Below are 26,739 nucleotides of genomic sequence, written 5' to 3' on the forward strand. Positions count from 1 at the left end.
GATAGTGTTACGTTTAGGTAACCATTATTGATTTGAAAGCCGAATATATTTGAATAAATTGAGGTTCATTTCGAAAGGATAACAAATGAGAGGCATTAAAAGGGATATACTTTAATGAGCGCTTATTCAATATGCAAAGTAATGGTAGTTCAAAAGAGCAATAAAATTAAGTTTAAGAATAAATTTAATTATTTTTAAAGAGAGTAAAATAGTATGCTTTGGACAGTAAAGTACTGAATAAACTATAAAAATATAAATATATATTGAAACTAGGGTGTTTCCTAATATATGACTGAAAAAAAAAAAAATATTTTTAAATTCAAGAACTGCTGTATTAAGTAATCTGTACCATACAACCTCATTTCCTACTTTGCATATTACTCTACTTCCTGCATTTTATCAACATCATTTGCACCGCATTTAAAATTACGTGCTCTTCAGTAGAACCGCTATCATATACGAGCATATATTTTTCGTGGAATTTTAAATACCCGCAATTCATGTACGCTGAGTAGCGGTTAATGAGTGCATTAAAATGGATTAGGTTGCGCAAGAGACACGCTTTCGTAGTTGGCATAGTGGTTACTAGCGTACGTAGCGTGCATAAATTACAAGTACCAACTTAAATATTAAGGCTGAAAACGTAGAGCGGTACGAGTCTAAAAAATTAGTGAGAAAGAGAGTCTAAAAAAATTGTGAGCTTCAGTATTGTCATGATGCTTTGCATGCAACTTGGCTTGTTCTTCGCTCCACTCTGTGCTTAGCCTTAACTATAATGCACTTACCTAAGTTGATGGCGTGAATTTTCTAGCGAAAGAGTTAGCGACCACATATTTTGTAATTCAACTAGGTTGAAAATTAGAATGATTGTGGAGTGTAGGTGTGCCTAGTATTTATGGAATATAGAGTGGGTGAAAACTTAAAGATTTTAAGGAGTTTAAGGAATCATTATGTTTCATATGTGTGTATATTTTGAGAAAACTTAGCCATAGTATAAAATAAATATTTATTACAAATATTTGTTAGGAAAGGTTAGGTTAATATACAATACATAACCCCGGTAAATATATATAAATATACATCATAACCCCGGTTCAAACTCAAATAATACTCTCCTCACAAAAATGTGTTATTCGTTGGCAAGTAATCTTGTATTTTTGTATTTGCTTGTATTTTTTTTTGGGAACAGCTCGGTCAGATATCTAAACCATTTTAAGGGGTTACATGTGTTGAACGGCTTTAAAAAATGAAGTTTTATAATCCTTTAACCTCTAGAATATTGTCCTATATTTCAAGACGAACCGATTAATAGTTTTAAAGATATAGTCTAAAGAAGATACGTGCTCCAGAGTAGGTTTTTGAAGGTTGTTAAGATTTCTCAAGAACAACTCAATTGAACTTTATGAAATTTCAGAGAAGTCTTCGAGAATCTATTTACACAGACTCGGTCGGATTTTATTTTATTTTCAAGTATAACTATTTAAAAAAAAAAAAAAATCAGGGAAAACTTTAATCACTTTTTTTCGTAAAAATTTCTGCTAAAGAGAGTATTATAGTTTTGTTCACATAACGGTTGTTTGTAACACCCAAAACTAAACGAGTTAGATATAGGGTTATATATACCAATGTGATCAAGGTGAAGAGTGTAGTTCAAATCCGAATGTCTGTCTGTCCGTCCGTCCGTCCGTCTGTGCAAGCTGTAACTTGAGTAAAAATTAAGATATCTTGACGAAACTTGGCACAAATATTCCATGGCACCATAAGAAGGTTAAGTTTCGAAAATGGGCGGAATCGGACCATTGCCACGCCCACAAAATGGCGAAAAGCGAAAACACATAAAGTATCATAACTAAAATATCATTACATACCCCACCACACACCATGAAAATAGTTGAAATCGGAAAATAACCACGCCCACCTCCCATACAAAGGTTAGGTTGAAAATTACTAAAAGTGGGTTAACTAACTAACGAAAAACGCCAGAAACACTAAATTTTGCAGAAGAAATAGCTGAAGGGAGCTGAATGGAAAATGGGCGTGGCATCGCCCACTTATGGGTCAAAAACCATATCTCTGGAACTACTCGACCGATTCGAATGAAATTCGGTATATAATATTTTCTTGACACCCTGATAACACGGACAAAAACTTTACACAAATAGTGCATATCATCTCTGGCTTCACTTCTGAAAAAATTGTCGAAAACGGACCATAACTTTTCAAGGCCCCAGATATCGAACATGTTGAACTCAGCGCCTAAGGATAAATTTTAAACGAAAATATGGGTAAATCTCTCAGATAATTTAATGTAATTCAGAGGAAATTGTTTTCTTCTAATAGTGTGTCTCTGTTCCAAAAATTATTAAAATCGGGTCATAACATCTAAATATACCTAATTATAGGATTTCCAAAACTACGGTGAGCTTTATTCCGCAAATATGTATTGGTTAATATAAGTTCAAGTTTATCGTCTAAGTTCTAGTTTAAAGTCTGAACTAAAGGCGTATATTATTTCCGTATCAGATTATACTACTAGGAGTTAAGTTGTCAACGCGGCTACACCTCTTTCACGATTAGCATTATTTTTAATATTTGTTTTCAAAAATTTCATTAAATCTAAAAACTTCAGTCAAACTAAATATTTAGTTCTTTATCAAAATTATTGAAATTTGTCTGTTTCTCCTCGAACAAAACGCATTCAACTTCTAAATTTGTATTATATTCCTTATAGATCTAACCACAGAGGCCAAAATTTATGGACCGATTTTGTCCACTTTATCTTATATCACTGAGGTGTCTCAATTCCGTTTCAATAGCTTCTTTAATGCTTGTGTAGTTTCTTTTGTTGTTGTAGCGTCAAGAATTTTTTGATAAAAATGGTTCCCAAAGACTTCATCTAATGAATGGTATAAGGAAATGTCTTCTGACATATTAGTTTCAACGAGAGTGTTAGATTAGTGTATTTGTGGAGGTAATGGAAGAAAGTCATATTGGGATCAAATCTGAGAGATTAGTCATTTAAGATATACAGGATGTAATTATGCTCAGATTTGACTAATTTTTCGAGGACCAACTCTCCCTATGCCAAATGTGTTAATGAAGCTCAAAGCCCCTTGATATTAGCTGCATTAAAAGTCTCTCCACCTCAAAATTCAGTTATTTTACAAATGATAAAAACTATATACATGCATACATTACTTTAATTCCACAACGCTGCAATTCGAAAACAAATTTGCAATGCAAAACTTTCACACCAACAACTCGCAAACTTTTCAAACCCAACAACCGACGCTATGTTCACTGCTTTGCTCCCTCGAGCAAGCAGGTGTGTAAATTTTCCATATATTAAATTATTCTAATCAGTTTTTTACCCACTTGATGGGAGGCGGTTATCAGTGCGCATAATAGATAAACTTGCTAATCGTGGCGCTGAATCTGCAGTAAGCAGCAAACAACAACTACAAACACACATATATAAATATGTATCACCAATATAGCAAACTGGAATTCGAATATCCACTTTAGGTTGCGCGCTAGCAACATACAGCTGCCGTTATATGAGCTACTTAACCAAACATTTATACCCTTCACACCAACTAATTTTGCCATTGGCGGCATTTGAGTTGTAACAAACAAACACATAGATATATATGCATACATAGAGACACATATATATATATGTAAACCGTAATAGCGCAACTCGTTACTTATCTCAATATCCTCATCACACAATATCCTTCAATCATTTGCTTGTGTAACGGCACTCTTATACCACTGCCACTCGTATTTCTTACATATGTGCTTTTGTACTCGTTCTTGTTCTTGTTGTTTCAGCCTGTTTATTTGTTGTCTGAGTTTGTGCGTTGAATTTGAAATTAGTCATGCAAAGTTTTGCGCCACGGTGCGATTTATTCAGGGATATGTACGTGTACTCGCAAGTATCACTCAATGAGTGAGAAACAGCAGCCCGCTTGCTTGGTTGGTTTGGGTATTAGGTGAGAGCTGAAGTGGGGAAGGGTATAGTTGTAAGTGAGATTTGCGGTTTTCGCTTGTTGCTGGCAAAAGTTTATTAAATGCTCGTACGTTGTGCCTTTGGCGGTTTTGTTGTTGAATGCGCTTTGCTTGAATGAGTTTGAGTGTAGACTTAAAGGGATCATAGATACTTTGGCAGTGAATTGAATAAGATTTGAAACTTTAATCTCTTGTGACCTCAATTATTACTTTCCCCTGAAATAAATACAAGTTACGTAATGAAGTTCTCAAGAAATTATTCATGATTTATAGTAAAGATTTGATATTATTCTACACTGGAATATTCAGGAGTATATTAAAGTGGTATATTGAGAGCATAGTAAAAGTAAAAGTAATATAAAATTTAATGAAGGTATTAACGCCGTGTCTTCACAAAGAGATTTCAAAGCACCCTATTGATACTGTGGAAAGTATTTGAAATTCAAAAGCCGAGAATTTTATTGGTTTAAAGTTTGTTCTAAAACTTAAAATTTTACATCAAAATAATATTGGGATGACTTTTTTAAATATATTTATAACAAAAAAAACTTTTACCGCTTTTTTAAATGCATACCTGGTGTATCCCATACCTAAAATATGCCTAAATGTAGGCAACTATTTTTATACTCTCGCAACAAAAGTTGCTAAGAGACTATTATAGTTTTGTTCACATAACGGTTGTTTGTAAGTCATAAAACTAAACGAGTTAGATTATAATATAGATGGGTTATATATATCAAAATGATCAGGATGACGAGACGAGTTGAAATCCGGATGTATGTCTGTCCGCCCGTCCGTCTGTCCGTGCAACGGATAACTTGAGTAAACATTGAGATATCTTGGAACACGTGTTCCTTGGCACCATAAGAAGGTTAAGTTCGAAGATGGGCGGAATCGGACCACTGGCACGCCCACAAAATGGCGATAACCAAAAACACATAAAGAGCTATAACTAAGCCATAAATAAAGTTATGAAAATAAAATTTGGAACAGAGGATCGCATTAGGGAGGGGCACATTTGAATGTAATTTTTTTGGAAAAGTGGGCGTGACCCCGCTCCCTACTAAGTTTTTTGTACATATCTCGCAAACCAATAAAGCTATATAAACCAAACTTTCTGCAGTCGTTTATTTTAGCCGTTTCCTTATACAGTCCAAAAATGAAAGAAATCGGATAATAACCACGCCCACCTCCCACACAAAGGTTAGGTTGAAAATGACTAACTCACTAACGAGAAACGTCAGAAACACCAAATTTTACATAAGAAATGGCAGAAGGATGTTGTACTGAGATTTTTTTACAAAATGGAAAATGGGCGTGGCATCGCCCACTTATGGGCCAAAAACCATATCTCAGGAACTACTCGATCGATTTCAATGAAATTCGGTATATAATATTTTCTTGACACCCTGATGACACGTGTGGAAAATGGACGAAATCAGTTGACAACCACGACAACTTCCCATATAACTCATTTTTGAATTTCATCTTATTCCTTCACTTTATAATGTATACATAAGGAACCAATGAAGATAGCGAAATAAAACTTAGCACAAATACTGTATGATGATGATGTATGATCTGCGGCATCACTTTTGAAAAAAATGCCGAAATCGGACTACAACTTTTCAATGCCCCGGATATCGAATATGAAGAACTCAGTGCCTAAGGTTAATTTTTCACCGAAAATTTCGATAAATCTCTCAGTTATCTTAATTTAATTCAGAGGAAATATTTTTCTTCTAATAGTGTGTCTCTGTCCCAGAATAGGTTAAAATCGGGTCATAACTTCCCTTATATATGAATATAGGATTTTCAAAAATACGATGAGCTTAATAGCTTAAAAATCGGTTAATTTGTGAAATATATTTATGCCGAATATATGGGTCAACTTGTGTTGTTTTCTTAATAAAAATATGGCAATAAATTGCGAGAGTATAAAATGTTCGGTTGCAACCGAACTTAGCCTTTCCTTACTTGTTTATATTATTATCAACCGTACACAAAGTTACTACTTTTTTAAATTTTTAATCGAATATTAATCATTGCGCAAATACTGATAAATAGACTACTTAATTTGGCATTAAAATTCCAATAATAACCTTTTTTATATGCTAGATGCTCATCGAATTAAACACACTGGACTAAAATATGCTTTAACACTTTAAATACTTTAATCGTTATATTAGGTCCATTAATCTTGCACTAAATTGACTGGTTTGTTTAGCATAGTTAGAATATTACGATATCGTTCAAACATGCACCATTTTGTTCATTAACTTGTTAGTATTTTGAAGACGATTTTATGATAGAACACTTTCATAGAAACCCTTCTCCAAATTGGCAGATATTTTCATGATGGAACTTTCACAGAAAACCTTTTCGCTCTCTTCAGTTGAATTTTGCATCAGCAAAATCATTCGCTATAGACTGGAAGAACCAGTAATCAGCCGTTGCCTGGTCCGAACTATAAGGTGGATGTATAAGATTCTCCCAAACAAGCTCCCAAAGCTTATGGCAAGTCACTACCGACGTTTGTAGGCTGGCATTGTCCTAATGCAACACAACCACTTTCATATTGCTCCGAGATGGCTGCTCCTTGGTAATGGCATCCTTCAGACAGTCTAATTGTTGACAGTACAGGTTTTAATTAAGCGTTTGGCTGTACGATAACAGCTCATAGTAGATGATTTCAATCCGAACCCATCAAATACATGGCAAAACCTTGCTGTCACGTACATACTGGCTTGGCCATCATTTGGGTCGACTCACCGTGATTCAACGATTCGCTTCAGATTTGTTTTTTACTATACCTAATAAAATCTTATTTATTATAATGTCCACATTTTAATATGATTTTAATAGCTTAAATAATAAAAACAAACTATTCATCGATACTCCCTAAAAACATTAAAATGTGAAAGTTTTCTGAAGCATATACACCTAAATGGACCTCAACCAAAACATGTGTTAATTTGTTAGTATCAACTTTTTCACCAAACACTAACAAAACATGCACGAAAACAACTTAACAACCTCACAGAAAGTGCAAAAAATCGGTCATTAGCGAGCAATCGAAAACTTTTCAGGGCATTAAACCATGCAGAAGTATTTACTTTAATGCTTTGCCAACATTAACGCGCACATTTACTTAGGCTTCCCGGGCCTTTATTGCCGGCACTTCGGCATATTATTGTAATTTATATGAACAAATTGAAAAGTTTTACTACATAAAAAACCAATTTCGTGCGTTAAGTATACGCGTTGGTGCACAACAATAGCGAAGCTATGCAAATTTGCAGACCGCCGGCGCGCAAAGGTGAACGAACTGCGCATTGTGTTTACGCTGCGTTTGGAAGACGTTGTTTGCGGACTGGATTCAAGCAATTTGTGTAATTTTAGCAATATTTTTTCGATATTTTTTTTTTGGTTGGTATTTCTTTATGTCAAAATAACCAACCGCTGATTAGCAGTCAAATCACGTGCGCGCTCTTACGCACCGAAAATGTCTTTCATCTTTACGCTATGGACATTCTCGCTTGCTTTTTCTACATTTTTATTGCGTTAATTTTCTTGCAGCAGCAGCATTATTAACAAATAAAAGTAATTTATTTGCGCTCAAGCCACTGGACATTGTGCACCAATTAGGTTAGGTGTTCATTGGTATGAGAAAAGTGTTGAAATAACTAATTGGGTAGTAATTGGAAAAGCGAAAGTTTGCTGAGCGATGCAATATTTGAGGGTAGTGGGAATGGAAAAGTTTGTGGAAATAATTATCCCTCCCAACCAATCAAGTGCTTGCAAAAGTGTCCCACTGTGCATTGGGCATAGTGCTTTTGAGACACCAATCAAATATAAAAGTGCTTAAAATTCTTGTGACTTAATTAAAATTTATAAAAAATATTTATTAAAATGTTAAAAATATTTAATAATCAAATTATTTATTTTGAAGGGTCATTGAAAAAACTAAAATTTATTTGATTGAATTTATGCTATTTGGGTTGAACTATTTGCCAGTGGCAGCATTTTTCTTGGTATTTGGTATACCCCACAGCACTCATTTCCTCACCATTATTACTTTGATTGAAACGGAATTTTCATTAACAAATGAAACCACAAACCAATCATATACTATGTTTAGCTTCCATCAATATGTAAATGATTTTCCAAGAGCTCGGGGCTAATTTGTATAAATACATATTAACGAACGCAATTCCTCAGAGCTTTTTATTTTTCATGTAAAGGTGCTTATGTGTCTCTAATTTTATTTTATTTTTTATTTACTCACATATCCTACACTCATGTACATGCCTATGTCCCAGACATGTGGCATATAAAATTAAAATTTATGAATTTTTCATATTTACCGCATTTAAGCCACACAAAAAAGGGACTCAACTCATTGATGCTCAACCGCAGGCTAAAAGAGCAGACAAAATAAAATTTATGGAATGTATTTCTATGCTAAAATTTATTAAGCTTTGTCTTACAGTATAAGTAAATAAGAGTGAAGCTTCAAAAAAATGTATAAAAGAATAGGACAAAATAATATGTAGGTGTTTCAGAGTACAAATTATTTTTATACTCTCGCAACATTTTGCACAGAGTATTATAGTTTTATTCACATAACGGTTGTTTGTGTCATCAAGAAATAAAAGTGTTAGACATGGGGTTATGTATATATAAATTATCAGAATGACGAGTGGAGTTGGAATCGATAACTTGAGATATCTTAATGAAACTTGGAACACATATTCCTTGGCACCCTGAGGAGGTTGCTTTCGAAGATGGGCAAAATCGGTCCACTGCCACGCCCACAAAATGGAGAAAACCGAAAACACATAAAGTGTCATAACTAAGCCATAAATAAAGCTATGGAAATAAAAGGATTGTTCTAGGAAGGGGCATACTTGGATGCAATTTTTTTTAAGTGGGCGTGGCTCCGCGTCCAAATAGGTTTTTTGTATATGCCTTGCAAACCAAAAAAGCTATATGAACCAAACTTTTTACAGTCGTTTCCTTCATCCATTTCCTTATACAGTCCAAAAATGAAAGAAATCGGATAATAACCACGCCCACCTCCCATACAAAGGTTAGGTTGAAAATTACTAAAAGTGGGTTAACTCACTCACGAAAAACGTCAGAAACACCAAATTTTGCATAAGAAATGGCAAATGGAAGCTGTACTCAGGTCAAAATGGAAATGGGCATGGCGTCGCCCACTTATGGGTAAAAAACCATATCTCAGGAACTACTCGACCGATTTCAATGAAATTCGGTATATAATACTTTCCTGACACCCTGATGACACATGTGAAAAATGGATGAAATCGGTTCATAACGACGACAACTTCCCATATAACTCAATTTTGAATTCCATCTGATTCGTTCACTTTATAATGTATACATAAGGAACCGATGAAGATAGCGGAATAAAACTTTACACAAATAGTGCATATCATCTCTGGCTTCACTTATGGAAACATTTTCGAAATCGAACTATAACTTTTCAATGCCCTGGATATCTACATGAAGAACTCAGTGCCTAAGGGTAATTTTTCACCGAAAATATCAGGAAATCTTTCAGATATTTTAATTTAAATTAGAGGAAATTTTTTTCTCCTAATTGTGTGTCTCTGTTCCAAAAATTATTAAAATCGGATCAGAACTTCCCCTAGGTCCCATATACCTAATTATGTGCGGGCTTTATTCCGCATATATCGGTTAATATGTTAGATATCTTAGCAAAATTAAGTGAGCATATAGTCTAGGATATAGTGTAGCATGGTGGAGAAAATTAGTGAGAGTGGAAAATGTTCGGTCGCACCCGAACTTAGCCTTTACTTACTTGTTTTATATAAAAAATATGAAAAAGAATAAATCTATAAAAATATTTTCGGAATTTTTTACTTAATTTTTTCTGGTTTTACTTTTTTGGAAAACGTTCTATAGTGTGTTTTTTAGATGTATAAATATGTAGATACATTTTATAAAATTTTTATTGAAAATAAAATACTTTAGATAAATGAAGTGGCTAATATTTTGACCACATCAGAGTAAAGAAAATTATGTAATTTATAGGAATTGAACTGCTTATTTCTTGACAATAGAAGTTGAGTTTTCGGAAAGCAAATTTTGGAAATGATTTTTGACGATTTTTAAACAGTCAGCAGACAGTGGTTATTCTCAAATATTCTAAATCACTAAAAAAGAACCCTTTTATATATATTTTGTTTACATAAAAATTACTAAAATTACACAAAAATACTTATATTAATATGTTATTCCAGTTAAAATTTATTTCATATTATTTGAGAGTATTCTGGACAACAACTTCAAAAGCAAAAATTCCCTTTGACAACTAGTTTGACAGCTGTTATTCCAGAAAATTCTATAATACGAAATCATCACCCTTAATATATCTTTTTTTCTCAGAAATGTTCAAAAAGATACTAAAATACTTATATTCGTCTCTTATATAAATAATATTCTGTTTAAAAAGCACCTTTTATGACATTTTTTCAAAATACTCCAATACAGACACACTACTTATATTTAAGAATTTAACAACCAAATCACGTGAACTGTGAGAAAGCAAACTCAAGCATCAATCAAAGATTTTATTTTTAACGTTAAACACATTTTAAATGCTTTCGCCAGCGTTGTGAACGTGCCACCACTCATCCTATCAACGTATACTCGTACAACTGTAAACAGCTGACAATAACGCGTCACTCATACGCCACATAAATATATTTTTGTATGGAGTTCCTTGTAAGCGTGCATTTATTATTTAAATACATTTATGTCTGTATGTATGTAGCTCCAATTGTGTTGCTACGCATTTGCTTTGAGCATTAAAGCGTGCATTTCATTAAATGCTTGTGCGCCTAAAAGTACACTAAATAATGCAGCATGAGTGGGAGCTGGCAGTTAATACAGTGCAATACCACGGGTAGAAATATTTTGAAACATGTAAGAAAGCATTGATAAATATTTAAATATTGATAGACAAGATACTGTTTATGTTGTTCATATTCCTATCTAAACCTTTTTATTTATTTCCGTTATTTTTAGCGAGTTAAAGCTGTTTGCATGTGTCAGCGCGTACTTAGAAGATCAAAGTCATAGAAACTCAACAGAAATAAGGTATATGAGCATTTCCACAGAATCGTCAACCAGGCCCAAAAATTAAAATGTTAATAAAGACAAAATTTTTTTTAATAAGATTTTACAAAGATGTTTAAATTTTATGAATATAATGTTTTCATAACCTCTCTCTGGTATTTTCATGAAAATTTTGACCTGAAACCTGAAAACTTATTTGTTTTTACTTTGAGCTACTCTACAAGTAATTTTTCTCTTGAGTTATTTTATATGAATAACTTATGTTATGGTTGTACTTTTCCACAAAATATCTTTATTAATACCAAATAAGAAGATAACAATGCAAAGGTGCAAAACAAAAATCGAATAACGGTAAATTTTTATTTCGCTTATTATCTACGATCTAATCGTACGTTCGCGACCAAAAACGTCATTTATTGGTATTACTTCACATTGAGTGCAAACTGGTGCCTAAAAAAACACGATTAAAGCAAGTTAAGCATCCCTAATCAAAAAACAAAATTACTTTAGGTAAACAGTGCATCAAACTTTTTATTTCGATTTTCAAAATTTCGTACGTTCGCGACCGTAAGTATTGATTTGTTTCTAAACAAATATTCTAATGAAAATTGTATGGCAAACGATTGCGAAAAGTGTACAAAAGATGTAAAAGATATTGTGCCGCTAAAATACTTGTCAAAAATGGACGCAAATGTTAAATGGCAGTACTTGAGGAAAGTGAGCGATCGTGTAATTTTGACTTGCACTGTTGCTGCGTTATCGGACTTGCTCCATGAACTACAAGTTTAACTGCCAATTTTCAAGCAACATTTCTTTGTAAAGCGAGCACAACAAAATTATTTTGAAAACGTAAGGAAAAATATCACGCCTGGGGTACTAGTCCTACAAATAGATTTTGCGGAAAATTATAGGCTGGTGTGCCAAAATGAAATTCAAAGCGCACATTTCAACTATAAGCAACTTTTTTACTTGCGTACCTTGGATGTTTAATGAAACTAAGTCGTTTGCAGTAATTAGTGATAGTTTAAATCACAGCAAAATCGATGTTTACGTTTTCATAACGAAGCTTATTCAAGAGATAAAAAACAGCATGGCGAATTTGAAAGTATTTTCGTTTTCTCGGACGGAAGTAGTAGTCAATTTAAAAAAAAGTTTATTGCTTGGAGTTTACCTGATTTACTGGCCGAATTTGGTTGTAAAAAACTTGAGTGGAACTATTTTGCAACGTCACATGGTAAAGGTGCAGTCGATGGCGTTGGAGCAGTTGTGAAAAGAAAAATCTGAAAAAAAATCTCTTTTTACAATTGTGCGCAAGAGCACATTACTGAAATTAAAATTTTATATATTGGAGCTAATAAAATTTTCGAGATATCTCCAACTTTATATCGAAAATGGAAGGATATTATATATGTTTATATCTTTTCAATCAATAAAAGGAATATTAGTTTGCTTTATTAAAGAAAAGTTTCCAAAATCCAAATAAAAACTTGATTGAAAAATTGTACGTTCGCGACCGGTACTCATCCTTATAAATAAAAAACCAATGGACAAATTTCAGCGTGCAATTAGTTAGGAGGAAGTTACTTTATTCCAATTTAATATTAATTAATCCTTTTAGAATATCTTGTTCCATTTCGCTATTTTTTGCGTTTTTCTAGTTGCACCGAAAAGCAACTTAAATTATTCGTATGTTCGCGACCGCATGTTTTCCGCTAATATATTAAAAAATAAATATCGAAAGATCCTACCTTTTGCACCAAAGAAAGACCTAGCAAAATGCTATCGAAACATAAAAAAATATAAGACAAATTTATGTTTTCCTTGTTTTTTGAACTTTAAATGCGTGCGAACGTACGGTTCGCGACCGTTGGAAATGCTCATATGCAAGTGAATATTTAAAGAATTTCCTTTGTCAAAATTTCCTAATATTTTATTAGCATTTAAAATTAAAAAATTCTCAGTTGTAATTGAATTTTACTTGGAATAGAAATTTTTATTGGTTTAAGAATATGTGATAAAAGCTGTCACTCTTTAGATGTAGCCTACATACAGGCTTTCCTATAGTGTTGCTTTAGGTATGAAATTAAAATTATATAATTATAATCCAGCCTAAAATTATGAGTAATGATGTGATTGAACTTTTATATTAAATACTAAGAACTAAATTTGAAGAATCGATGGCGGAAAACCCCACACCGAAATACTCCGAGATGTATCTTTCCGTAAACAAAATCAAATTCCATATGTCCACATTCAAAGTCGTCCATTATCGAAAATATTAAGTGTCTTGGGCATTTTAAAAACTTGTATTCTTTTGAATTGGTTTCCAAGAAAAAAGGTTAGATTATAAAGCCATACTGTCACTACAGAGTGAGTAGTATAAGAGTGGAATATTCCTCATAATATTGATACAGATATGGTCATGAATATAAAGATTCCGGCAACTTTATAGAATATTGTCTTCTAAAGAATTATAAAACATACAACAGATTTTGAATAAATCATTGCCTACATTTAGCAGCACATCAAAAAATAATAATTATATATTACCAATTCACTGCATACTTTCCAGGGTTATTAATTCCAACTATTTAAAAAAATATTGCCTACCTTTAGGAAGCAAATTACGGTAAAAATTATAAACAAATAAATCATTGCACATTATTCAGAGAACTGTAAATGCGATACGCTTTAATTACAAAAGCGCTACAACTTCGAAAATTTTTCGAAATAAAATATTGTAGCTTATATGCCACGTGTGACTGTCTAAAACGAGTAGAAAGCCTACCTTTTGGCGCCACAGCTTTCATTAAAGTATATTAACCACTTCCACTAATACTTCTACCAACAACAAGCTGTCACGTGCACACACATCTAACTTTATGGCCGCTGCTCATTTTCACGTAAGCGTTGAAACGAAAATCCGCCTAACTGTAGGCTATACTATTTGCCATAGTTTATAAACACAGATCCTTTGCATTTGCTTATAATGAAATAGGCTTTATGCCAATGCGAGGCAGTCAAGCGTCGCGCGAATCCGGCAAGCTGCTCAAATTTGTGGTGCAATTTTAGGAGCCTACAAACGACAGCTTGCCGTGCGCGTATAACAACCAACGCAGGCAGACTCCAATTTCAACATGCATATCTACTCATTAAAGCCAAAATGAGTTGCTGTGAAAATCAAAACGAAACCTTTGCGCATTTCGACGGGATTTGAAACTTTACCACGCATTGGCACACACGTTGCCTACATTTGTGCGCAATTTCCATATACATAAAAAACGGAATTCACAAAATTCGACATGACATTTGCTGGTTGCAATTTCGCCACTAGCCGTAAGATACACGAGTACAAACGTACGCACGCCGAAAAGTATGCAACTGACACAGCAACATTATTTCATTTACAATGCGCCGTAGCCTGAAATTATGCAAATGTGTTTACTCGTATTTCTAGTTCTCTGGCGACAATTTCTTTCGCATGCATTCGAGCGCACACACTGTCGGGAGCTTTGTAGTCTAAATTTGTGTGTGTGAGTGTGGTTTAAGCTGAGCTTGCGCAGCTGGCAAACGAAAGCGCTGGCAATCGCATTTCATGCAAATTAGCGCTGCAATGCGATAGTAGAATACAACAAAAACACACACACACTTAAAAGAATATAAAGCATAAGAACAACAACAACAACGTTGGGAGCATTGCCAACAAACTGTCAACAGCATCAGCAATAGCAACAACAACAACAACTACATTGTTACCCAATAAGCTATGCACAGCTAATTTCACTACGCAGTTGACTGCGCCATTTGAATGCCAAAGCGTTCGTCTTCCGCTGATGGCGTGTTTCCTCTTCGTTACTCGTTGTTATTGTTGTTTTCTTTTTTGTCTAACTCTTGCTTACTTTGCAAATCTGCATTTTTGTTTTGGCTTTTTGCCTTCACCACGCTTCAGTTGAGCTTTCGTTGCGCACCAACAACAACAAATGCAACAAAGTCGGAAAAGGCAGTGAGCCTTTGTCGTCACGAGCGTTTATCTATCGATTCAAGCGGAAAATATTCACTGCCCACATTCGCTTCGCGTCCGCTGGCTGGGTCAGGACCGGCGAAGCGCATATCTTTCGCGGCTAATAAGCAGCGCTCGTGGCTACTATAACGGTCGTGTTGGTGGCGCTACTACATACTAACGGCAACTCTTGCGGCTGTTGACATTGATAAATGACGTTGTCGAATGGCCGCAGCAAAGCATTGTGCCGACGGATATTGGATGTAAGGGATATGCGCTCATTTCCAGTTGGCGAGAGTGATACTTGTTGGAAATTACGCTGAGCGTTTTTGGGTTGTGGTATGATGATGAGAAGTGAAATTCTTTGAATCCAATAAAAACTTGAAAGCTTTAATTGTCCATTTAGATGCATACTTTTAAAGGTTATTGCGATTATTTACTTATCTAATTTTACATTAAGTTAGAAAAATATGTTTACTTGGCAGGAAAATTATATCAAAGGTGTTTCTTTGAGTTCAACATTTGGATAACGTGCTCTGGACTTCACAAATCTCTGGGAAAAATTTTAACTTAGATAATTTTTTAACATTTATGCTTAAAATATAACAAGAATTGTGACGATGAATACCGATCAAATCATGGAAAACATCGAGTTAGACCGGCATGTGGCATTTCGTGACATTGCCCAGGAGATGGGAGTTAGTCACCAAACCATTTTAAGCCGTCTGCAGAAGGCTGGATACACAAAAAAGCTTGATGTTTGGGTGCCGCATGGTTTGCCGCAAAAAAAAAACCGTATGGACCGAATCAATGTCTGCGATATGCCGCTTAAACGGAATGTAGTCGACGCATTTTTAAAGCGGATGGTGATTGGCGATGAAAAATGGATCACATACCACAATATCAAGCAAAAAGTCTTGGTCGAAGGCAGGTGAATCGTCCCAAACAGTGGCCATGCCGGAATTGCCAGGAAGGTTTTGCTGTATGTTTGGTGGAATTCGAAAGGAATCATTTACTATGAGCTTCTCCCATATGACCAGACGCTTAATTCTACCATCTACTGGAAACAACCGAACCGCTTGAAGCAGGCGATCGACCAGAAGCGTCCAGAATTATCCGACAGGAAGGGTGTAGTGTTCCACCAGGACAACGCCAGACCACACTCTTCGTTGATGACTCGTCAGAAGCAGAACTCGGATGGCAGGTTTTATCGCATCCTCCGCATATAGCCCGGACATAGCGACAAGTAATTATCACCTGTTCCTGTTCTTTGCGAACGCCCTTTGTAGTGTGAAGTTGAACTCAAAAGAGGCTTGTGAAAAGTGGCTGTACAAGTTCTTCGCAAATAAAGAGGGGGGCTTCTACGAGGGGGGTATTATGAAGTTGCAATCTAGATGGAAACAGATTATCGAACGAAACGTCGCATATTTGAACTAAATACGATCGCTGTAACTAGGGATGCAAACGATGTATCGATGTTTTTGAAACATCGATGTTTTCGTCAAAAAGCATCGATGTTAGCCATCGATGTCTCGAATCTAAAAACATCGATGCATCGATGTCACTTTCAACGATGTTTTATGTACAAATTTTACTTCACACCTTCACACTTTTTCGGATATTAACCCGAAACCCTCTAAAATACGGAGAATTCGTTAAGGGAATGTGCGCTTGGACCTGTGGTTACTTTTATGATTTATTTATACAATTTACATAATTCTGGCGTAGGCTACTGCGGTGGATCAGAGATTCAAATTACTTCATTTTAAAGATGCTAGGGCTAAAGGAAATACTTTTTTTGTTTCATAGAAAATTAATCGCGCTGATACAACGCAATCTTCGGATGAGTGTGAAACGGAATACTCCTTTGATGTTTGGAACCAGAATAAACATTTGGTCCACCAAAAGGTGAAATGTAAGCTGTCAAATTTATCTACAATTACAGGGACGGAAGGTTGAAGAGAAAGTGTATCTCGGCTGTTACCCCTACCAATCAGAAGCCAATAGAGTTTGGGTTGACATGAATACTGTGTTTCCGGAGTTGTATAAATAGGCTTATTAATATTTAGACATTGTAGCCTCTTCAGTGCCGAGTAAACGACTGTTTTCTAAACCCAAGGCAACTATCACGCAGAAGTAAAATCGAAAAGAAATGACAGTGAAAACATTTTCCATATCGTTGTTTTGAAATTCTGTTATTTATTGAGAAAAAACTTTAACAGACATATAATGCTAAGTGAAATAAAATGTATCAACTTAAGGCGTACTACATTTCATTTATTTATGCTTCTGCTTCTGTATCCCATTTTCATAATAAATATAAAATAAGTTAAAAAAGTTCAAAAATACATCGATGTTTCTATGTATCGATGTTTTAATGGCCGATGTTTTTGATTTCGATGGGTTTTGAAAAAACATCGATACATCGAACCACCGATGTTTCATTTTACGATGTTTGCATCCCTAACTTTAACACTTTTTATAGGGAGATATTTGCCAACCAATATATCACAGAGTCTGATATTTTGAAAAAAAATATCCGAAAAAAATTGGTTTTACTTGCACCGATATAAATATATATTTACTATAGGTCCTATATGTTCCGGATATTTAATCCTTGGTATCTTATCACTTAGTCACTATGGAATATTGAGCATTTGAATACCTGTTCACCTAGTACCTAATAAATATAAAACTATACCGTTATAGTGAGAAATCAAGAGAATCAAACTGGTTATTAAATGGGGTTAGTGGGAAGAAGGTAGGTGATCTTCAGTTACTCCATATGAATACATATCATATGGAGATTATTGTTAAATAATTGAAAGGATACAGTTAGAAAAGAATTTCAGGTTCTCCCTTCAAAATGTTTGAATGGTTGAAATATTTGTTTATGATTTTCGAAATATTTTATATAGTTGTATCTCTACTTTTGCATAGAAATTACTTACTTGGAGCTTATGATCTCAAGAAATCTTTATTTTTGCACAAAATGGAGAATCTGAAAAAAGTGAAATGAAAAATATATAATGAAGTGTTTGTTCTTTCTTTGTTTTTGAGATAAATGATGTTTTACGTATTATAAAAAGATTCAAATAAGGCTCGAGACGATTTAATGGCTTATAACAACAGAACGTATCGAGAACCAGCGGAATTTAATGGGCCTAATTATTGCATCCGTATCGAAAATAAAATTTACGATCACATCACTTACCGACTCGAAAAAATACATTCCGCTGCTAATAGATGTCGCTAATTACGAAATCATTGAATCCGCAAAATCGAAAATTTTGCTCGAAATTTATCCGTTGGTGAATGAGTTGCGAAAATGTAAAAGAAATAAACCATTTGAAAGTTTTTATGTAAACAATTACTGATGACGGACTAAATCATGTTTTAAATGGGTATTTTAAGGACGAGAGACAAAAACGGACTAACAAAAATAAATTAAAAATGTTTAAAAGCGATATAAAGTTGCCTACTCGGAATAGCGAAAGAATTTTCTCAAAGAGCCTCAGGAGAAATAAATATTTTTATGGAAGAAATTTCTCAATAGTTAAATTTCAGTTTTAATTATTTTAATAAATAAAAAAGCACAGACACTTTTTCAAATTTGTCGCATTTGTCGATAAAACAGTTTTATGTTCTCACTTTGTGGTAAAGCAGTTTATCGACGGAATCAATGATTGCATGAACATTTTCGATCGAAAATCTTTATCGTATCGAAATCGAATTCGCAGCGGATTCAAAGATTAGGCCCAATATAAAATTTTTGGAGCATATTTTTTAATACTAAAAGTTAAAAAAGAAATCGATCCGTCTAATCTGTTTTCCCCTTTTCTAAAAAACAATTATGAAGTTTATTTTAACATTAGTTCCTTTTCATCCACAGCTAAATTGAAAATTCAAGTTAAATTAGCTGCTAAGACCGCGCTTTGTGCGAACAATCGACAACTGTCTGCAAAATTAATTCTTCCATTTGCGCTCGTGCATTAACACAATAGACAATTTAATTGAAAATTTGAAATTTTATAAGACACGTGCAAAATAGGAAGCCGCATAACGGCAACGAATGACCTCAATAACAAATAAATACACAAGCAACACTAAAATATGAATATATACAAAACTTTTCACCCTGAGGAGTAAACATGGCGTGTGAAATGGAAAATATTTCCAACCGAAAATAAAAAAATCAAAGTTTTTATTTTTATGGTATTTGTGGTCCTATGCTCCTTCCAGGAGTAACAGGAACTATATATATATATATATGTCAGTATATGTATATGTATTTCGAAGGGAAGCAATGGCGTGGAAATTATGCGTGTTGAGGAATATAATCTGAAATATTTTATTGTTGTTGTTGTACATTCTAATTATTAAATATGTCATAGATAAATCTAAATTTTAGGTTTTCATAAACCAGGTCAATCTTGCATATTTCTTACATAATTCCTCTGCACATATATTATATAAATGGAGATATATTCACAATTATATACAGTTACTTACACTCAAAATGGGACACTACGAAAGACCTTCAGTTTTATATAGTGTCCAATTTTGAGTGTGAGTTACTGTATATATATTCACATTTGTATTCAATACAGAAAACTACTTTCAGCTTCATAGCACTTAATCACGCTTGTCTTAAACAAACAGCAGTTCACCCTACACAGTCAATCAAAGTGACCACAAAATTAAGTTTCCACACACACACACAAGCAAAGGAAGTACAAATACATATATGTATGTGCACACACGCGAATAAAGCAAATAGAGTTCTTCAATGTAATTCCAAATTCTAGAAAGAGATTCACTAGCGGTATAATGCTCATTTAAAACGAATTTTACATTTGCTGTTGTTGCTGTGCGGTACACCATTCTATGCGCACCACAAGAGTAAGCTACATTTCACATAAACCGCAAAACCGCAATGGGTAATATTTTATTTGCGTGTATTTAATTTTAAAATTAAATATTTAGGGGTTTGAGATTTTTTTAGCCTACCTTTTGCGATGGCTTAATAAAATAAAAAAAATTTTGGTTGTTAGGGTGGTACTTTAGTTTAGGAGACTATCGGCAGATCGGTATGCTTAAAGCGACTTTGATCGAAATTAAAATTCTTATTTGGTATCCTAATTTTTTTTCTTTTAGGGATTCGAATTTTTTTGGAATATCATAAAGGTGTGATTTTTTAGAACCACCCTAATGTACAGATATTTTTTATGAGCGCATATATTTCTATTTTATATCCTAAAATAAAGGAGAATTTAAGTATTTCCGGGATTAAATATAATTTTTTATTGAAAATCTTAAGATTCTGATATTTAGAACCACCCTAAGGTGCAAATATTTTTTATAAGCGCATATATTTTTTCCAAATTTTTGCATGTTATTAATATGCAAACAATATTATAATTTTTTTTTTAATTTTTTTAAATCTGCTTCTGGAATTTTCGAGTCTATATACTTTTATTTTGTCACTGGACTACTGCACTACATAATTCTTATGCTCACTTATCTTTCATTCAAATCACCAAAAAAAAAAATCTGCTAAAATATTTCCAATTGAATAATTCAGCAGCACAATTTTTAAGAACTTTACGAGAGATGTTACTTTCAATATACTTCTTTCCCCGAATTTCCCCTCAACATACCTTTCACACTCACTACATTGTACCTTCAAACACTTACGCTTCAAAAACCCACTCTTCACCCATATTGTACTACCAAATTCCATTCACCTAAACTTTAATGGCCACACTATGCTGCAGCATTTTAAACACTTCCGTCATACGCTTGAGCGCCTAAAAGCCTACACCACTCAACTGAATGTATTTTATGCATGCAAATTGGTCAGCACACTTGGCTGGGCGCCTGTACAGTAGGTAACAACAACCAAAGCGCTTAAAAGCAAAAACATCAAATACTAAATATTATGTATCAACAACAAAAACAACAATAGCACAGTGTTGATGAAAATATTAGCAACAACAGCTGGCAGCAGTTGACATTTGCCAAAATGAATGTGCAGGGCCTTGCTTCCGCAGCGTTGCCAACTAAATGACATTACTTTTTATGTACAATCACTTTGTAGTTACTTTTGTTGGTTTTGTTTATCTTTGTGGTGAATTGCTGCTATTGTTTGTGCGTGGCAGTGCAGACAATTTGTATGCCAGCACGCACTGGCACTCACTGTTTATGATTGTCATTGCTGGCTAAAACGCTAGAAGGGGCTCTTTCAAAGGTCACTCGGAAACTGTGAAGAATTCTAATACATTCGAAACGGAACACAGAGACGAACAGTAAAGTGCAGACAATATTACATTGGATGCTTGGTTGCATGTGTAAGTGTGTTTAGTTTTTGCAGGTTATGTATTTTTAAATTGACCAGACCACTTTTGGCCGAATATTAGATTTTTTTGTTGTACTTGACCTCCGCTTTAAATTGGTAAATATATGAAGGTCTCTTGGTAAATCGTTTGCCAACTGTTCCACCATAAGTTAAACTTTAAACGCACCGAAGTATAATGAATTTATTATTTGTGCATTAATATTGAATTGAACTAAAAGAATCGCTATCGCTAATAAATTTTAATTATTTTCTAAAGAGCTTTAATCAGCTGTAATATCAAATATTTTCGAGAGTGTTTTTTTAGCAAATATTTATTCTGACTCCTCCTAGCCTTTCGATACCAGTCCAGATTTTAGACAGGGTGATTCCCTCTCGTACTTCTTCTTCAATCTAATGTAGGAAAAAGTGATACGCGTCGCTATTCTGAACAGCAGTGGCACCAACTGTTCTAAAAGGATAATGCTACTGGGATATGCGAATGACATTGACATCATAGGTTTCACCAACTGATCCGTCAACACATTTTTTCCAGTCTAGAAAAGTAAGCGAAAGATGGAGGTCTTGTGAGGAACGAGGTCAAGACAAAGAACTTTTGAGGTCACTGTTGAGACTTCTATTTTTGAAAAAGTCAAAACTTTGTTTATATCGGCATATTATCTCAGCATATATGCCCTCAACAATCTAAGCTTGAAAATCAAGCGCAGAATAACTCTTGGCAATAACTGCTACTTTAGGATCGGTCTGATCCGTCAACACAGTTTTTTCCAGTCTAGAAAAAGAAGCGAAAGATGTAGGTCTTGTGAGGAACGTGGTCAAGACAAAGAACCTTTGAGATCACACACAAAGATTCCTCGCGTCTTTAGAACTATCTCACTGTTGACACTTCTATATTTGAAAAAGTCAAGACATTGTTAATCTCGGCATATTATCTCAGCATAAATGCCCTCAACAATCTAAGCTTGAAAATCAAGCGCACTAACTCTTGCCAATAACTTCTACTTTAGGATCGGTAGGCAATTGAGAAGCAGATCTCTCTCTCGGCAAACAAAAAATAGTTTAGATAAGTCTATCATCCTCCTCGCCCTTTATACGGCGCAGATACATGGACGTTGAGAACCCGAGATGAGAAGGTACTTGGAGCATTCGAGAGAACTGTTCATCTTAAGATCATTGGAGCCGTCCGTGTGAGCGAGTAGTACCGAAGAAGAAGATGGAATAATGTAACTGTATGAGATCTACGGCAACATGGATATAGTTTAGAACATAATAATCCATGGAATAAAGACTATGCTCCAGTGCTCGTCTATTTGAGACGTATAGGTGGACAACGGAAGCACTATCTGATCATTTTACTTTTGAATGCATAACTCAAGCATTAATTAATAGTACCGCCGATGTTAGTCAAATCCGGTCAAAAAATTTGAAAGCTATTTTTGTTTTTCTTCAGCTCTCATATAATATATATAACGATTGTCTTCCTTCTGAATGCAGTTCGTAAAATAGCATACATATTATCTAACACAAGTAGACACAGAGAAGACACCATATTAAAACCACTTAAAGAAGAAAAAACCATATTGTAATAAGCCTGTTGAAATGGATAGAAAACAAAGAAAAATATTTGCAAAGCAATGCGTAATTATATGAGCAAACAAGAGAGCAGCTTGAACTGCTTTAACACCAAAGTTCAACAAAAATTCAGCAAGCACATAAGTGGCTTCAACAATTCGAGCAAATATGCGGCTGAATGAATGATTGAGTGCGATTGCCGCAGCATACGGCCAGCCATATGGCAGCATACTCGAAAGAGGACTAAAGAGCGGTGGAAGAAAAATTCCATATATGCTGGCACACGTGTTTCCCCGCGTTACGCTGCGTGTGCGCATGAGTTGACCACAAGTATCCTTAACAATTAATATTGATATAAATCTCAATCTACGTATGCGCTTCGCATGACACACAATGCCTTGTGAAATGCACTTTTTTATTGTTGTCTGCCTACTTTCTGAATTTCTGCATTATGTCATTTATGGTTTATGGCTTTTGCACCGCCCATCCGCCCATACACTTTAAGCTGTTTCTCAGGCGCATTTGTCATAAACGATGACAGCGTGGAGACAGCAAAAAGTATTGGCCTTTTCCACGTCAGTGAGTTGTGTGTCTCTGGTGGCTGCAAAGTAGGGAGGAGTTGAATTTTTTATATAATATCAGACAGATATGTAGAGAGTGCATATTTACACATGTATAATTGAATGCATATATCTGGATGTGTCTGTATGAATTTATTTCTGACTTGACTTTTGTGTCTCTTATGTCACCGCACAGTGGTGTTTTGGTGGTTAAAGCGCAAATCAAATACTATCGAGGTAGAAAAAGTCGCAATGCGTTAGAGAGTAGTGAATCGAAAACACCATACCATTTGCTCAGTTACTCTCTTATTTTGCAAAACACTCCTTCGTGGACAAAGAATCTTATTCAACGCCAAATAATTCGTTAGTAATAACTTGGTCTTGAGAATAGTTTATTCTTAGATTTTCTGAGTATTTTAATTTTTGACAACAATTGGTCAGTAATTTGACAGCAGTTTGTCATTTCAACTATTCACAATAATAAGACTGATCTATAAAACAAATATTGATAGCATTGAAGAGAGATATTGAGGTATACAAAACTCACTCTTATCGAATTAAAAACGCTTACTTTGCAATTGCTTTCCCAAGACAAATTTTTGACAAGAGAAATGACGAATCGATGACGGATATTATTGACATGGCTTCGCTTTCAAAAAACTATTGGTGGGTTTATAGAATTCGTAGAATTCGTAACTATTTTTGAGGTTACGGTTTGAGAAAGAAGTACGAAGAACCATTACTAACTTAACCTAACCTAACTCACATTATTTTTAATAATAATTTTCCAGAAATTTACAAAAAAAGGCTTTTATCATTTTCATGACAAATGACAATTTCTGAAGCAAATTCCATGGACATACTTCTTATGGGAACTTTTTAGAACATTTTCTAAACGCTTTGAGGTGAAGAAAATATTAATCATTTTTTATTTAGAGATTTTAGATTTATAAAGAATACACATATAAAATCAAAAAACGGCGAGAACCTTTTCTATATTTTTTAAATAAAAATTTGTGAGACCACACCACTGTTTGGCGGTTTCCTTTGACCATTTTCAACTCTGACTTTCAACATCGTTAACGGTTTTCATGCACGCACACACTGATCAACACCCACACTTGTCGGCATGTGGTTAACCTCAATCGTGCATATTTTTTTTATTTTCACTTCTTTCTTTTCTGCCTTGCACTTTTAATATTCGCCTGCTACCATGGCCGACAACATATGGCCGACATTCGCTGTCACATGTGGTCACAAGTCAACTGAGGCGATGCAATTGCAAATAACCGGAAAACAATTTGAATTGATGAGGCAACAGCGATAATAGCGACAAAAGCACATTTTTCCACAGAAGCACAGTAAGCCGTGCGCTCGTAAGAGGTAGTAGAATGCGAGCAAAGAGCGACTGCAAAGTGAAAAGTTTAAACCATTGTCGTGGTTTCTCGGTATTTCCAACTATGTTTTTTTGCACTCGTCACTTCATTTCCCGTTAATATGCGCTGCGCGACAGACATTGCCGATTTATTGGCAACATAAAACACGGTTGACATGTCTCATATTTCTGTCGAACGGCAATATTAGCATATTATTGCTTGTTTGTTGCATACTTTTGTGCGGCATTTATGGCGAAAGAGATTATTTTGCATTTTACATTTTGATTTTTCACAACGTTTTTATGCTCCATTTCATGGTATTTGATTACAACATCATTTGGTCGCTTGTAATCACACTAATTTCGGTTAGCAAATAACCACAAAGTAACCGTATTTATTGGCACTACTCTAAAATGGTTATGTACTTTTTTATTGCGCGGAATTTATGTGTCTACATTATGAAACTGTAATAAAAGCTTTTCAGAATATTACGTATTTTAGGCCACCGTGTTTTGTGATGTCTCAGACCAGCGTTTTCATACTGTCTGTGCGCTTGGTAGCATACATCTAGGATTGCTTCGAAAGCGAATTTGTAGCATACTTTGCGGCGCTGTGATTATAGTTTGATATGGAGCAATTAATATGATTTTTTTTTCGTCTACTTCGTTTTAAAATTAAAATTAAAATTAAAATTAAAATTAAAATTAAAATTAAAATTAAAATTAAAATTAAAATTAAAATTAAAATTAAAATTAAAATTAAAATTAAAATTAAAATTAAAATTAAAATTAAAATTAAAATTAAAATTAAAATTAAAATTAAAATTAAAATTAAAATTAAAATTAAAATTAAAATTAAAATTAAAATTAAAATTAAAATTAAAATTAAAATTAAAATTAAAATTAAAATTAAAATTAAAATTAAAATTAAAATTAAAATTAAAATTAAAATTAAAATTAAAATTAAAATTAAAATTAAAATTAAAATTAAAATTAAAATTAAAATTAAAATTAAAATTAAAATTAAAATTAAAATTAAAATTAAAATTAAAATTAAAATTAAAATTAAAATTAAAATTAAAATTAAAATTAAAATTAAAATTAAAATTAAAATTAAAATTAAAATTAAAATTAAAATTAAAATTAAAATTAAAATTAAAATTAAAATTAAAATTAAAATTAAAATTAAAATTGAAATTAAAATTAAAATTAAAATTGAAATTAAAATTGAAATTAAAATTAAAATTAAAATTAAAATTGAAATTAAAATTAAAATTAAAATTAAAATTAAAATTAAAATTAAAATTAAAATTAAAATTGAAATTAAAATTAAAATTAAAATTAAAATTAAAATTAAAATTAAAATTAAAATTAAAATTAAAATTAAAATTAAAATTAAAATTAAAATTAAAATTAAAATTAAAAATAAAATTAAAATTAAAATTAAAATTAAAATTAAAATTAAAATTAAAATTAAAATTAAAATTAAAATTAAAATTAAAATTAAAATTAAAATTAAAATTAAAATTAAAATTAAAATTAAAATTAAAATTAAAATTAAAATTAAAATTAAAATTGAAATTAAAATTAAAATTAAAATTGAAATTAAAATTGAAATTAAAATTAAAATTAAAATTGAAATTAAAATTAAAATTAAAATTAAAATTGAAATTAAAATTAAAATTAAAATTAAAATTAAAATTAAAATTAAAATTAAAAATAAAATTAAAATTAAAAT

The 26,739-nt window shown here is 33.1% G+C and overlaps 1 protein-coding gene across 1 annotated transcript in view; it reads right to left on the reverse strand.

Moving 5' to 3' along the window:
• The window catches only part of LOC114804412 (uncharacterized), a 109,566-nt gene that overhangs the window by 20,665 nt on the left and 62,162 nt on the right, over nucleotides 1-26,739 (reverse strand). The window contains exon 3 of the mRNA XM_054227443.1: nucleotides 18,091-18,140. The gene's annotated coding sequence lies outside the window, so the exon portion shown is untranslated. The remainder of the gene's footprint in view (nucleotides 1-18,090; nucleotides 18,141-26,739) is intronic.

The sequence above is a fragment of the Zeugodacus cucurbitae genome, chromosome 3, assembly GCF_028554725.1.
Source record: "Zeugodacus cucurbitae isolate PBARC_wt_2022May chromosome 3, idZeuCucr1.2, whole genome shotgun sequence".
Taxonomy (NCBI): Eukaryota; Metazoa; Arthropoda; class Insecta; order Diptera; family Tephritidae; genus Zeugodacus; species Zeugodacus cucurbitae.